The 15,422-nt window shown below is 39.9% G+C and overlaps 1 protein-coding gene across 1 annotated transcript in view; it reads left to right on the plus strand.

Annotated features, from left to right (window-relative positions):
- The window catches only part of UBXN2B (UBX domain protein 2B), a 53,597-nt gene that overhangs the window by 3,461 nt on the left and 34,714 nt on the right, over positions 1-15,422 (plus strand). The gene's annotated exons all lie outside the window — the stretch shown is intronic.

Genomic DNA, 15,422 nt, shown 5'->3' on the forward strand with positions numbered 1-15,422 from the left:
AATTAGAGTTAGCCCTTGTTTCAGTTGTGCTTACCCAAGTGTATCTGCTGTCGGGGCAATTCACGCTTTAGCTGAATCCATTATTGGATTCCAAAACATGTTCACTGCACAAAACCCAGCCCATCTCCTTCTGCCACTTCAGTCTGACAGATGTTCAAACCCCCTGAAGATTAAGCTTGCAGAGAGAGAATACATGTGAGTAAAACCGACGGTAAAATCCTAGCTTCATAAAAATAAGTAGAAAATGTCCCATTGCCATCCACGGAGTTAAGATATCACACTATGTGGCTTTGTACAGAGCGCTTCCCTTTCTCAAAATAGCCTTTATGCATGGAAGCTTCCATGGTTGAGGCTAATTTATAATCTGGTCAGGATCTGTGTCCGGGTGTGTACATTCATATGTCTGCCATGAAAATTTTCTACAAGCCAATCAACCCTCCAGAGCAGACTGGGAGCTGGCAGAGTAGCTAATTACTCTCACTAAGAGAAATCTGCTAGCTTGATTAGTGTCTGTTTATCAATTGTTGCTGTTACTTCAGCTGTAATCTCAGAAAAGGGTTTGCTGAGGATGACTCTCCTGGAAATTTGTTTTTCAGTTTTGCTCTGCTACAAGCCATGTCTCATTCTTCATTCCCCGAGGCAGTTCCCTGGACTTCCACAAAATGGTAGACATAGTCATGAGTATGTAGTAATCCATATAGTATCTGTGCAGCACCAGCCTCTTTCATAACACTATTCCTCTGTAGATCTAAAACTGCATTTGGAAGGAGGCCTCACTATCACTGTTTGACAAATTCAGTCTGGATGTTGAGGTTAGCCCCAAAGCTTCCACCTTAGTTAAAATCTGCCACTGGGATAAATAAGGTACTAGCTTAACTAACAACACTTTTGGTAAAGAATATCCCATCAGTTTGCTGTTTTGAGACCTATCAGCTACTAAATGGTATCTTGTCTTTCTAAAATGGAAAAGACAGAGCTATTACTATCTTTCAAAGGATTTCAAGTGCACTTTAAATGACAGAAGTGTTTGTCCACCTGCACCATCCCTCTTCCCGCAATAATTCACACTGCTGAGGAGACTGAGATTGTAGTTCCTTGGGAAAATCAGACTGTGTGAAAATGCATCCCATCTTTTCTGGGAGCAGTATTCCTCAGTTCTCCCAGTGAGATCACTCTGGGGGCAGCAGCCAGTACCGAACTGAGCCTGCCAAGCCTTTTTTTTTGACTTCTACTGGTTGGCCAGGGCTCCCACCAGGCCCTGGTGCAGTTATAGATAACCACAGCACATCTCACTCCCAATTCTCATGGGAAGGAGGCCACCAAGGAAGGCTGGCAGAGGAGCAACTTCTGAGACTCAGAATCCCCAAAGCCCCCATAAAAGCAGTGCAAAAGGGTATTTCACAGACTGTGCACTTGGCTCTGGCTTATCTTCTTCGTAATGCCAGTGCTGATACTTAGCATCTATATACTAAATGATGCCTTTGTGTTTCACAACTTAAGACTGGCCATACCAAAGGAGCCAAAAGCTTCCCCTGGTTCACTCTCTAATTTCCAGAAGCAACTTGTAGCAGGTGGGTTGGGAGGGTATGGGACCAAAGCAGAGACAGCAATACCTCCTGTGGTACTCCCTCAGCATTGCCTCCAGCAATCTCTGGGTCAAGAGCTCCCCATCCCAAAAGTGGTATCCCTGCATTTGCACATGTGTATGAATTAACAGGGCCCTGTGCATGAAGTGCCCCCACTGCTGCCATCAGAACACAACCCAGTGTGCTCAGCAGCAGCCTGCAGCCACTTGCTTATATCCTGCTAGGTCAGAATGCAACAAATAATAAAGACTGAAGCATGCATTGAAACAGGCTCTGAGCTGTGATGCTCAGGTCTAGATTTGTAGCCAATTCTTTTTTCCTGGACCTGGCCACGTTCCGACTCAGTGCTCTGGTTTGGTCTAAAGCTATGGTTTATGTCTGACCCTGAGCCCAGAGCCTGCTTGAATAGGATCTGTTGTTCTCTTTTGAGGCTGTTTCAGATAGCAGTGCTCCCAAAGGCGTAACTTTGTGCCTTTTGAAGCAGCTCTCCCTCCCAATGAACTCTTTCATCCCAAATAACCACAGAAACAGTCAAGTGAAACACTCTTTCTAGCAAGAAACTCAACTCAGACTGAAGATGGAGCTCAATATTTGTGCACTTATGCTGTATTTTGAATAAGTTTGAAATATACAGGTGTAAGATGTTCAAACACCCAAGAAGCTGTCAAACTCTACCTTACCTCCACCACCAGAGTAGGAGAGGGGAAGGAGGAAAAGGCTGGGAGGAGCACAACTGACTGTGGGGTCTGATTCAGTGCCAGCCTCCTCAGCAGACCAGCGGGGTAGCTCATACACAACTCTTGGGAATCAAAATACATCACTTGTGTGTCATTATTCCAGAGGTGTTTCACAATTTTTTTACCTGTGCATATTGATGGAGAGCAAAGACTGGGAGACAGAGCTGAGGCAAGATCCAGCCTCACAGACCAGTCCCCGTGCATGTGGGGTTCGTGCTGCTGCCCATGAAGCACTAATTAAAGGTGCTGGGTGCCCATTTCAGCTTTGAGAAGTGCAAGTATTTCTCTGTAGTGAACGAATTATGAATGAGACCTTTTCAGTGAGAAAATGATGGGGCCCTGTTACCTTCATTTCTGTCCCCTTCTCATCTGTTGACATGCAGGCATTCTGGAAACAGTTTCTCTCCCAATGACACAAGAGTGGTTTATTTGCTTAAGTTGATGTTTAAGTATAAAAACAAGTTATTTCTTTTGTCATTCCTTACCAATCCAAACAAATAAGTAAAATAAAATTAGTGCTCTGAGGACCTAAACAACATTTCATTGTCAACACAGCAGTAAAGAATGTTTGACAAAGCCTAAGGCAAATGATTAAATTCTTTATCTGTCACACCAAGGAAAGGCTGCTCCTCTTGGTAATAAGGCTATATTTGCTATCCCTGAAGGAGAAGGTGAAAAATAAAGTCATGACTAGAAGCCATAAAATTTTACCAGTTGCATGGTCTATTTCAGGACAAAAATAGCTCCTTTGGGTTTGGTAAAACATATTCTTAAAGTGTCAATTGCCATATCTATCACAGAAATTTCAGAAAATTATTATTTCCTGCACTTAAACCAGTAGTGTTTCCCTGGGAAACACGGGTGCTGACAAAATCTACAAAAGTGAATACTGTTAACATAATTTTCCTTTTTGTCCTTATATGTTTGTCTCTATCAAATCTATTATATTAGGTTTTCCTACATATCAGTTATTTTTAAAGGAATCATTTTGTTATTTTAAAATTAGCCCCCAGCTTGAGATGTTAGAAACTCATCATGAAAATGTCCTGGAGATCATGTTGGCATGAGCAGAAAGATGATTAATCACAGGTTGCCATGAAAAAAATCAGATTGCCTATCAATGGCACTACCTTGGAGAAGAAAGTGTTATTGACAGAATTGAAGTAGTGCAATCATAGTTGGGGAAAATCACAGATCTTTATAACTTTTATTCACTTATCATAGGTCACATTAGCAGAGGTGAATGTGAATAACTTACATTTCTTGTGCTGTAGGATAGGAAACATTAGGATTTAGAATTGGTATTTTATGTTGGAATAATTCAGGGCAGGGAAGAAAAACATGTTGAAGCATATTTATTTGTGAAAATGGTAAATAAAGGAATGGAAAAAAATTGAAGATGGGCATCAGGGGTGGCAAAAGCCTTAAGCCACAAGTGCTGAAGAAATGGTATTTTTGGAGAAGGGATCCTTCCAAAGTATCACTGACTGTTCTTGAAGCTGATACAGGGTTTAGAAATGATTCTTTAAAGATACTCTTTATTTAAAAAGAGAAATATGTGACAGTGAGCCAAACTGTGAGTTTTTGTCTTCATGTTCTGCCAGAGCCACGATTAAAGAAGTCAGAGTATTGTGTTTCTCTGTTTTAGCTGTAGTATTAGCCTTACACATTTAATAATTAAAAAAAAAAAAAAAACCAAACAAAACCAAAACCAACAAAAACCAACAAAAACAAAAGCTAGCTATTCAATTCTCTCTGCTTTTAACTTCTTTGAGGCATTGTTTGGTTTCAGGACACCCTGCTAGCGGGTTTTATCCCAACCACAGCACTGAGCTGCAGGCAGAGCAGTGCATGGAGCAGATCTTGTCACAGTCTGCCTCTGCAAGCCCACTCCTGCCTGCTGTGCCAGGAGGCACAGCTCTATTGCACTGCAACAGAAATCAGTCTGCTGGTTTTAACAAGGCTTGTTTATATTTCAGAAACAAGCAAACAAAATCTAACAAACCTAGAGAGTATCTGGCAAGTAAAACACCTGAGAAAACTGAGAGGCAGGGGGAGCACGAGATCTCATTGCAGTTCAGAGGTGAGGTCAAGTGTGAGAGTGATGTGGAGGAAATTGAGGAGTATTTGTTGGCAGTAGCAAAGCCCTTGGCTGCCTTTTTGCTGGACGAATCCCTAAATCCACTCATCTGTTTTGCAAAAGACAAGGCAACACTTCTAGAGTTAATCATAACCAATTTATGTTTCCAAAAGTGTCAAAATGGGACAGAGAGAGTATTTTCTTGACTAGCTTGTCCTGTTGAATACAATGGCTTATTATTACAGTTTTCATTACAGTGTGAATATTGCCTTATGTGAATGGAATGAATAACACCTTCCCTATTTAATTAAGTTGTTCAAGATTGCATTTGTGCTTGCTGAAGCCATCACTTTTCTTTCCTGTGTTATCATGCCCACACCTCAGCTCAGAGGAAAAGGTGAATAGATTTCTAAGAGATGGTTGCTTAATTGTGAATTAGTCCACCTGCTGGGCATGCTAACTAAATGTAGTGTCTGGCATCTTTGGTGTGACACCAACCTTGTCATTGCCTCCACAGCTGCACCAGCTGGTGGGCTCAGTCCCAGAATTTTGATATCTGCTCAGATGACATACAGTCTTTGAGATAGTGTATAATGTGAAGAAATCATTTATGAGGACTTACATTAAATGAATTTCTAAAAAGTTCATTAAAGGGATTTATTAAAACTGCTTTAAAGGGATTCATTAAAACTGCCTGCATGCTAAGCTTGCATCACATAAATGAAGTATCATTTGCACCTTGCCTGTAACATTTCAAAGCAGGTGCACCCATTCTGCAGCATTAACCTGGTCTCTTGTGAACATATTTGGAAGCCGAATTCTCAGGTCAGTATAAGATACTTTAACACATGCCAGAGTTTCAGGGTATTGCTCTTAGCTTCTTCACAGACACACTTGTGTTGTGGTTGAGCTCGGGAAAGTTGGCTAGCAAACTTTCTAGTGGTCTGGATTGTAACAAGAACACCACTACCCAGTCTCTGGCAAGTGATTGTCTTTGATTCTTATTAAACCAACCATGTGCTGTTGAGCTGGAAACAATGGCTGTCTGTAATATTTTTATGTGCAGATTAAAAAAAAATCAGCACTTGGCAGCATAGGAAAAGCTACACTTTTGTGCAGGAAGATAAGCTGTAATAAACTGGATGTTTATAGCCAAACTCTTCCAGGGAGAGGCTGTGAAGCCTCTATCCTTGGAAATATCGAAAAGTCCAATCCAAAACCACCTTGGGCACTTGCTCTAGTGGATCATTTTTAAGCAAAGGGTTTGGATTTGACAATCTCCAGAGGTCCCATCTAGCCTCAACTAGTTTTTGAGAAACCAAAGAGGTACTAAAACCAAGAGTGTATTGATCATCCTCAAATATATTATTATATCATAAGGTTAAAGAATTATAGCATCATTTCCTTGTATAGGAAAATACAGAGAAGTTGTTTGAGGAACAGTAAAGAGACTGAAAAGAACACATATTTTAAGAATCCTTTAAAATAGTAGGGACGGGGTCTTCCAAAAGCTTAACAACACAGTGTTCATTAGCTCATGCTTCAACCTGACATAATTTCAGTCCTTTGCAAAATTATTTGTCCTTTTCCACATCCCAGAAGTGTGCACAGCACAGTCCACCTTCTGCTTCTTTCACCTGTAAGCAAAACAGTAGCATGTACAAAGTCCATATGCAAACTTGCTCATGTCCATGACAGATTCTCAGAGATCGCAGGAACTCACCAGATCCCCTCAGCAGCTAGAGACAGCTCAGCTAGACAATCTAACATCCTCCACAGCTATTTCTTCTGTAGGGGCTTGAAAGTGACCCACACTGCTCCGTGTGGTCCCTCAGGCTTTCCTTGCAGGGATCTGCACACCGGCTTCCTCCACGCTGGCTTGATTTCATTCTTTCAAGTCCTGACACAATCACCCCTGAAGTGGGGAAGCTCTGGAGAGCTTTTAAACTTCAAAAGGTTATAAGAGAATTTGCAGATTTTTGCACACTACCAGCTCCCAGGGCAGACCCAGGAAATCATGCTGAAAACCCTGGGAATCAGTGATGAGAACATTTCAACTTAGACATAATATATTATAAACCACATTATTCAGTGTCACTGGAGACACAATAGTTTTTTCCCTCCATTTTGTCTCTCAGTTTCTATCCTTCTTAATGTATGTATACCCCAAAGCCTTGCAATAAAACAATTTGTTTGTCTTTTGAAAGGGAACCTTCCAATGCATGTCTGATAAAGCCATCAAAAGCCCCTGTTATTATGTGCTATAATGGTCCACAGGAGTGTTTGATTAGAGCATTTTCCCTGTCATGCTGACAAGCCATGAGATATTATCTGCCTCCAGAGGCTAAATGGAAGACTTGAGGGATAAAAAGGTCTATTGTTATTACATGCATAATCTTGTGACTGAAAATTCCACCTGGGATTAAGAGAGCTCTTTGGATGTATGGAGTGAGACATTATATGTAAATTACTTTTGTTTACCAACACTGCTGTGTTGTAATTATTTTATCCAGCTACACTTAAATTTTAGAATGAACTAGGGAATACTCCAGCTGTGATTAGATTGCTTTCTCGTTTGTATCAAATGTTATTTTCTTTATAAGGGGAAGAAAGAACTGATGATGATAATGAGGTAAACACACTTTTAACACAGGAAGCTCAGTAGTGATATTAGACATTAACATTACATCAAAGCTCCAGGCCTTGACATCCTCTAAGACTACTCACCTACCTAAAGTGCCAGGTCAGTAGGACAGCTCTTCATGTAGGCAAATAGCCCGAGCAATCCAGGTCCACCTGGAACAAAAGAAACTGATCCTGCTCTCTGCTAAACTTTGTTAGTGCCATGTAATATATTTTTTTAGGGTTTGCACGAATAAATAATAGAAACATTTGAACTATGTGGTGCCATGTAGAAATATTGCTGAATATACATGGTTAAATAAGGTGAGGAAAATAAAAAGGAGAAATTATGGCCCTGTGAGTGCTAGGACACAGGATATTGGTGTGCTTCTTCATTTAATTGTGCCAGCAGTGATGTAATTGCTGTCAATCTTAGACAATACACCCCAAATATATATTTATAGATATATTTATATGATGATGTACTGCTCTAAGAAAATGCTGCTTTTCTTGGTGGTAGAACAGTTGTTATGGTGACTCCTCTTCTTCCCTCATTTAATACAGGAAGCAGAGCACCAAAATAAAAATAATTCCATTTATGGAATTTATCAGAAACCCACTCTGAAGCTGTACCTCTAGAGAGAAATCTTTTGGAATATTTAATGACATCTCTATTTTATAGTATTTGACCTTTCATTCTGGAACTTGCAATTTTGTGGAAAGATCTAGTAACAGAAAATAAATGGAGGAAATGCATTTTTCTATGGTATATACTGTAACATTTGCTCATTTATAATATTTATACAGTATTGTGGGCAGTGAATGAACAAATACGCTTTGCAGGTTAGGTACCTACAGAGTAAAGGTTATGTAGGGTTCTGTTTGGAAGACCTCATTAGGAAATAGATGGATGATCTTTTTCTCCTTGATGATTCAATTTTTAACAACACTTCGTAGTTTATCCTATGGATGTTAACTACAGTCATAGTGCTATTATATTAAACAAAAATTCTGTAATTTCTTGATGGTATGTATTCATATATTTCCCATGATTTAAGCAGCAGAATTCTCCAAAATGCCTCTTTTTTTCAGTTTCTGCTTAGCTCAGAGTTGTTTCTAAAACTAATTTGGAGATTAAATTCTCCACGACCATATAAATTACTTAACATTTTATGCCAGCTCACAATTTTGAACACATTTACTCCAAACTACCTGATAAGCATGGGACTCCTACTTTTTAACTAAGAAGCTGAGGCAATCAGGTGTGCAGGCTGAACCCAGATCAAAGTGATGTCCACAGTCAGAGCAGATGTGATTTTGCAAAAACTCTCTCTATCTACAAGAATTTGAGCATGTCCTGTGGTCAAAGCTTCCAGGTGGATATCAAGGATAAGCAGCTCTGTAAAGTGCTTGATCCCTATCCAGTGGAGATAATGATCCTTTCAACATATCTTCTGTGATGCTGAAGAAGAATTTGCACTTCCACAGAGCAGATATGCAGAATACAGAACATAGGCTGAACCAGTCATTGTCAGGAAGGGACAGCAGAAGTCGATCAACAGGAGGGCTCTGGGAGGGAATCTGGGAAATTATCAGCTGCAAATATTTAGAACAGGTAAAAAAGAACACACAGAAAAAGGGAAAATATCTTTCCCTTTTGAGGGGATGTGCACAGAGAAGTATTGAGGGCATGCCAACAGGCAAAAGTGAAACCGGTCACAGGAAATACACAATCCAATAACATTTATTTGAAAACACTAAAAGGTATCTGTGGTGAAGTGTTGATTTGAATTATGTGAGAAGATGATTTCCCCAAGTGCAGTGTTATCTTCCTATCAGCCTCCTGTAGGAAAGTAGCAGCATCAGAGTGGATGAGAATTACTAAAGTTTATTAGGACTAGACTATCAGTGTAACTTTTAAATGAGTAATTTATCACCCCTACAAGGTCTGATTTTTACTAACCTCACCTGCAGCTGAAGATTAATTGCTTTCTCAGTCTAGGAGCCAGCAGCCACAGAACATCCCCTTACCAGCAGCAGGTGATTTGCCTAACAAGCAGGTCCCATGCCACAGCAGGTCTACACCTGAGAGCACAGTAGAGCTACCTGCAGGACTTGGACTGTAGAGGGGTACCAAGGTGCCCACAGTGCTGGTGATGCCAGCCCAATACATCTATTTCCATGCTGAAGGGGTCAATTTGAACTGAAGTTCCCACACCCTATAAACTTCTGTCACTTGCAGGCAGTGCTCCTGCTTCTCCCAGGTGCTTTCTCTGTTTTATTTCTAAAGCCTCACCAGCTTAATGGAAACCAAGTTAGACCAAGGAGCAACATTCTTTACATGGAACCCTTGAGCTCAGCTCTAGTGCTGCCCAGAGCAAGAGCAAGAGCACAGCTTTAACAGGTTTGCAGAGGCCAAGCAGACAGAAGAGCCAAAGCCAGACAAGCAAACCACAAGTCTAAGAGGATCCACTTTAGATCAAACTGATGACTGTGCAGCTTAGGTTCAAAATGCTACCAGAAAGCCTGTTGTTTTTTTTTTAAGACTATGAAAAATGTGTCCAGAGAAGAGCAACAAAGCTGCTGAAGGGTCTGGAGCACAGAGGGAGCAGCTGAGGGAGCTGGGGGTTGTTTAGCCTGGAGAAAAGGAGGCTCAAGGGGTACATTATCACCATCTACAACTTCCTGAGAGGAGGCTGTAGCCTGGTGAGGATCAGTCTCTTCTCCCAGGTAATGATGGAGCAACAGGAAATGGCCTCAAGCTGAGCAAGGGGAGGTTTAGATTGGATATTAAGAAAACTTCTTTACCAAAAGCATGGTCAGGCAATGGAAAATGCTTCACAGGGAACTGGTAGAGTTACCATCCCTGGGGATATTTAAAATACGTGTAGATGTGGCACATAGGACTTGGTTAAGTGATGGCCTTGTCAATGGCAGATTAATGATTGGACTCAATTATCTTAAAGGTCTTTTCCAACCTAAACAATTCAGTGATTCTATTGTATTATAAATCATGCAAATGTGAGTTTGGGGAGGCTGGTTTTATTCTGCCTTTAATAACTTTGAACACACTTTTTGTAAAGCTCCTCAGCTAATACCTAAACAATCTGTAGGGAGCAGGTTATAATAGAGACCTTCAGAAGAAAGTATCTTAAAATTCTTCACTTAAGGTCATGTAACTCAATTAGTATTTAACTTTCAAATCACACTATAGTATATATATATATATATATATACACACTATGGTATATACACAAAATATTATAGTAATTACTGTTTTGCAAACATTTAACTTTCATTCACAAAAAATTTGATCAATTAGGGATGTTGGGAAGCAGGATAAGAAGATGATGTCCTTCTCCTGTTTGATCATAAAATGTTGATTTGACAAAAGAAAAAACAGATGCTTCTGAAACACAAGGAAAGGAATCCTGCAATATGCCCATTCCATCCGATCCATTCACTGCCACTCATTCTGGTATGACATGCCAATCTATGAGTTTGCAGGAGCAAAGAAACAAACCCATAACCCACCATGAGATAAGGAAAGCCCAAGCACATTCTTAATATAAACCCCATAAAAAAAATTCAGCTGCTTTCTGGTTTTGATGTGATTGTGTAGTCCTCAGGAAGCTGCAGCAGAGACTATTCACAAAGCCAAAGAAAAGGAGATTTTACAAATCATCTGACTGATACAAATAATTTTATTATCATAATTGCTGTTGGACCAGACCACTCAGAATGGCTGCCATGATTTCAAATAACTCAATCAGTAAAAGCCAAATAGGATGGCTTAGAATGCAAATACTGCCCGCCATGCAACTGGAATAGATGGGTATCACAGCAGTATTAATAAAGGGATGGTAAAGTATTAGTAATAAAGGCGTGATAAGGTATGAGACAGCAAAGCAGAAAAAAACACAAAGTTATGTCTTGGATGAGAAAAACAAAGCCTTGTAAGGGTATAAAAGAATATGGAAAATTTCCTTCAGTGTTTACTGCAGTGGCAAACTAGGCAAGCACTATTGCAGGATTTACCTGGGCTAAACAAAAATGAACCCTCAAGAGTCTGCATTCCACTTTATGGAAGTAAAAAGTCAAAATCTTAAAAGAGTACATCTAGAACGCATTGCAGCATAAAAACATGTCCCAACACATTGCCATACTAGTTATACATCAAACCAGGGGAAAATGAAATTCAACCTTCCTTCCTTCCTTCTGTGTTGCTGCCAAGGGACAAAAGTATACCATAGGGTAAAGGTTCTCTGCCAGCCCCAGACAGTTACAACATAACATACAATTAACTTTCACAGCTGGTCACAGGCTTTGTCAGAAGCCTGGGGAAAACAAAAAATCCAGTGTGTTGAACTTGATTGTGAATGTACTTATTAAATATATCTCATTAAATCCATCTGAGTTACACTTTCTGCTAGCTGGGTTAGCTGGCTGATGGTGCACTTATAGGACCACATGGGAACTGTACAACATGATCTACCTCGTCAATAAAACCCCTTAACTTCCATGGTCTAAATTGCTTTTGCCATTACACTATATGCAGCCACAGCAAGATCACTGAAATCATGCCTTTTTCCTAACTTTGGCTTCAATCCTGCCCACAATTGCACACATGCTCACAACTTAGCAATGAGATTTCTTCTACTACAATATTTGGATCTCACCTGTTAACTCTCTATGGCTAAAGCTATTATTACATGTACCTACATGCATGGGTGTCAAAAACTCTACTACTGTGACAGCTGTCTGTTTTTTGACCCAGGGAAACATGGAGGGACAGGAAGTTCTCACTTACTGCTTAGAAAGACTAGCCCAGAGGTTTTTTGACTATCAGATTGTAACCTGATGATTATAAGTCATCTGACAGAAAACTTTCTCCCCTTGCAGTACCTTGCATGAATACTTTAGATGTTTGCCACATGCCTCAGGGATTTGTGGACCCCTCTTTTGTCTGATCTAAAAATAAAATGGTACTTTTGTGCACCATGCTAAAGTGGTATTTGGCTACCAGCCTCGAACCAGTCTGGTAGGTATGTTGGACTTGGGGCATTCAGACCTATCTGAATTCATCCAAATTGGTATGATTTCCATAGAGAGACCCAAACACAAGTTTTTTAAAGGGATGATCACCTAACATTAACTGGGCTTCTGATTACTGCAGTTACAAACCTAGTCTAGCAGAATTGGTAGCTCTTTGGAATTACAAATAATGCAGTTCCTCTAGCTACATGGATCTGTTTAATTAAAATGAACAGTCCTGATCTTTATCAAGTTCTACCATTAGATAAGGTGGGAAGTACTGGATGAGGTGAATCAAACTAAATTTAATAATTTCAGTTGTATTCTTTTTACTGTTTCCAAACAATCCCCTGACTGGTATACTGGCCTTAGTGAAATTAATGGACTAATATTTTTTCTAGGTGTGTCCAGAGAAAGATTGATATTATATGTACAACAGCCCTATGTGAACCACGTATGTTTTTATATTTGTAATTCACAGCATGATGTTGCTGCTAGCAAGGAATAACAGCTCTCCTGAGACTACTTTAACCTATGTACATTCCTGTAGGAAAGCTGTGAGTCTAATGGATAAAGTGTGTATTTCACTACAGTTCATCCTTAGCTTTTCTCAAGGTTCACCTGTTTTCCCTATACCTATTACTAGGAAAAGTTAGATCAGTTCTTAATTGTACTTAATCCTAGTTCTCTTCTAAAGCAGATCTTTATGGAAAGCCAAAATAGTGTGGAAAAAATAAACACAATCATCTGAAAGTGATCCATGGATTAGCTTTGTTAGGAAAAACAAGCTATCCCAGTGTGTATATCCATCCATTTAATCATGAGCACTACAAAATTCCTTTCAAAAATTGTCTGGCATTAGTAAGAAGTGGTAGCTTGTTTGCTAACAAAAGCATCTACCTCTGTTTCTACATCTGCTTGCACTTTCAAAAAAGTTCAGCGTCAGAGCTGGGCATTGGAGACAGTATTTTAAACCATTTAAATAGCCAGCAAGGAAAAAAAAAGCTGTTCCAAATTTCACTGTAGATGTTGTGTGTAACACCAGCCTCTCTTAAAAACATACATTTATAGGTCATAAAAAATGAACTCATAATAGACCTCTCTTCTAGAAAGTGAAATGACACTGAGAAGTGTCCACAGGCACAGAACAGAAATCGTATTTACTCTTAAACACTAGAAGGGTCTCTGGCATGTATTTGGCATTGACTGTTTTGCACTTTTTCTCACAGCTCCCAGGCATAGTGTGGGACATGGTATAAGCCAAGGACTATTCCCAACATGCAGCTCACCTATTTTACCAGATAGTAGAGTATTACATGGGATATGTGGTTCCGGCTGTCACCACTTCCATGGAAGGGGTCCAGAGAATTTTAGTTTAGTACTGTAAGAATATATCCTTAAGGAACCCTCATTCAGTGAATGGAGCAAAGTTAGCTTTGCTCTCAGGCTTTTTGTACGTGAGAGAAGCCTTTAGTTCACACTTCAGTATTTATACAAAGAACCTGTATTTCACTGCAGTGTGTTTGACTTAGGTAGAGAGGGATGATTCTTCCACAGCCTTGGGACTTCAGTGAAAGCATCTGCTTATCTACTTTGTTGTCATGTTTCATCTCTGTGCAAACCCCTCGTAGAGGAGACAAGTTTTTTGCTCTTTTGATTAGGAAGCTGTGTTAGATATAAAAGATAACGTGGTGCATCATTGTTGCCTTGACTTTAAAAACCAACCAAACAAAAAAGCCTAGCAGATTGTAACGTGCTGATTCATAGACAACAAGGCCACATGAACCATAAGGTTCAATGCAGTGTTCATGAACTACGGGCTTCTGTTAGAATCCCATTACCCTGCAAAAGCCTCATGTTTAGTCTCCTGAAACTGGATATTCAGTTATGTAGAAAATCAGCTTCCCTTCATGCCCATTTGCAATTTGTATAATTTGGGGAAAGCTCATTGCTGCATTTCAACAAATACATTTTATGGTTCAATTTCTAGGTTCCATTGTCAAAATGATGTTCCTACATGTGGAAAGGAATAAACTCAGACACTTCTAGGATGCCTAGCTGTACCAGAAGTACCCAGCTCACATACAGAGAGCTAGCTGTGCTGTACAGATAGATAGCTGCTTTCTGCCTACAGTGACATATAGCTCTGAACTAGGTCCTGGACCTGAGGACAGCCCTAATCCCACTCAGCATTTTGCTTGTAATTTTGTCTCCCTAGTGAAAGACACTCAGAAAGGAAATTATTCATTGTTTTCAGTGGCTGCTTCCTTCCCCAAAACTGCTTTTACCCCATGTGGCATCTTCTCTGACCTGTATGGCTTTATCTGTCCCAAATTAGGCTTCTCAATGCTTCATTCCTTCTTCTGTCATCAGAACACTTACCTCCGCCTGGAATAGGAGACTTCAGATAAAAGTTGCCATCTGCTCCCAGATCATATTAATTATTCACCATGATAAGTACATTTAAAAAGAGAGGGAGAAAAAAGCTTATTCTATACACTTTAAAAAAAAGTATTCTAGAGGCATATAACTTTCCCCAGACCTGTTCTTCGCCAGATTCGTAATTATAAGAGCCTCTGCCTTCCAAAGAGCAGGACAAGCTCTGCAAAGATAAATTAGTTCCTAAGGAAGTCTGAGAGAATATAAAAGAGTGTCCCTCTGAGATCACAGTGGAGGTAAAAAGGAGCTTGTTATAGCACCATGTCCTAATGGAGTCCTTCTGCCAGGCAGGAATAACTCCACAGGCAATATTATAGATCACACTCAGGAAAGGGCTCATGTGGCCTGAAACTGAACTTCCTCGCATGATATCAGAATGCGTTCTCATTGCCTTCACTGCGGCCGTAGCTACTTTCAGTGACTTTAAACACAACCTAAGCAGTGAAAGTATTTTTTTTTAAAAGCTAAAGAAAACCCCAAAACCTCCAAACAAACAGCTGAATATTTACAGAGTGGAAAATATGTTGCAGACCTTGGCAACAGAGAAATTCTAGAAGCTGTGTGACAGGAATGGTCTGTGACTTCATGTTAACCAGAGTTTTGTATTAGTTTTGCCTGCTGAATGCAATGTATCAGACAACATCACTGAGAATGCTTGCTTTGAGTCATGGTTACTATGCAAGTCCTTTCTGCTTTCCAGAAGAGCAAGCAGTCAGCTAAACCTAGCTAGGTCTTGGAAAAGCTTTTTCTTTTTTGAATAATGCATATCCATAGGTCCTCAGACACAAAAAAATGCCAAAGCATAATTTAATGATACACAACCTCTAGCAGTGACAAAGCTACTTCAAGGGTGAAAAACTACGGGTAGTTCGTGTGGTACTGCACAGCTGCAGTATTTGGAGACAGGGAATTTGTGGTTGAGGA

The sequence above is a fragment of the Aphelocoma coerulescens genome, chromosome 2, assembly GCF_041296385.1.
Source record: "Aphelocoma coerulescens isolate FSJ_1873_10779 chromosome 2, UR_Acoe_1.0, whole genome shotgun sequence".
In the NCBI taxonomy this organism is placed as follows: Eukaryota; Metazoa; Chordata; class Aves; order Passeriformes; family Corvidae; genus Aphelocoma; species Aphelocoma coerulescens.